Source organism: Tupaia chinensis, unplaced genomic scaffold (genome assembly GCF_000334495.1).
Source record: "Tupaia chinensis unplaced genomic scaffold, TupChi_1.0 Scaffold140102_1, whole genome shotgun sequence".
Classification (NCBI taxonomy): Eukaryota; Metazoa; Chordata; class Mammalia; order Scandentia; family Tupaiidae; genus Tupaia; species Tupaia belangeri.
The window spans coordinates 56,874-57,903 of record NW_006199981.1 but is presented as its reverse complement, the minus strand read 5'-3'; positions in this window follow the sequence as shown (position 1 = coordinate 57,903).

The following is a 1,030-nucleotide window of genomic DNA, read 5'->3' as shown; positions in this document are numbered from 1 at the left end:
TGATCATGGGAGAATGGCAGTCAGGGGATTTTCTGAAGTCTATTTAGGGCCCCCTCCCATAGACGCCATGATGGGTATTTATTGGAGACTTTGTCTGGACCACCATTTGTAGCTTGATGGTTATCATACCTAATATGCTGTTTTACTTGCTGTGAAACATTGTTACACTTGACATATTGTTTAATGGCTAAGTTAGTAGTTTGCTGTGAAGAAAACATTTGATTGCAATGCGGCTTGCCAAGAGCATACTTGACTCCATTTTGTAGTACATTCAGACTGGCATTAGTTATGTTCCCAGAAATTCAACATTCAGCAGACACCCTAGTGCTTATCACTAATAGCAGACTAACCATATGCTGACTGATAGCATGAAGGACATAAGCATGGTCTATGCTTCAGCCCCCCCTCCATGACTTGCAAAAATATGCAAACAAATTCCAATTTGTTTTGACCAAAATATCATATAATTACATGTAAAGGGAACCAGCAGTTAGCGTAATGGCTATGTCGCTGGACTCCCACATAGTTGACCGCGGTTCATGTCCCGGACCTGGTGGCTTAATCTCACGCCGTGCACGTGTGCGTGTGTGCCCAAGATCCTGAGAGAAGAATGGAGGAGAAGGGATTGCGGTGTGACCATCCCCCCCTGGGGGGTGATTTCTCACTTTCTGTCTCTATATCTCTCTCTGTCTGGCAAGCGCACATGCCCTGTAGCGAAAACCTCTCCAAAAAAAAAAAAAAAAAAAAAGAATTACATGTAAAATGTTACAAATATATTTTGATGTTTTCTCAAGTCATCATGAGCCTGTCAAAATGAGACATGAAAAGAGCAGCCTGAGCTCAGCTCATCAGCTCTGTCCTCCATTTGGGCCAGATCTCATCTTGCTTCATTTGAAACCTCACTTGCTGCTGGAGGCTCTGTCAATTTACACACAGACTCCTCCTCTCCCAGACGTCCCTTCACTCTGCCACCTTTGATGCTCCCCTGTGGGCTACAAGTCCCAACCTCCGTACTCTTGGATCACCGGGT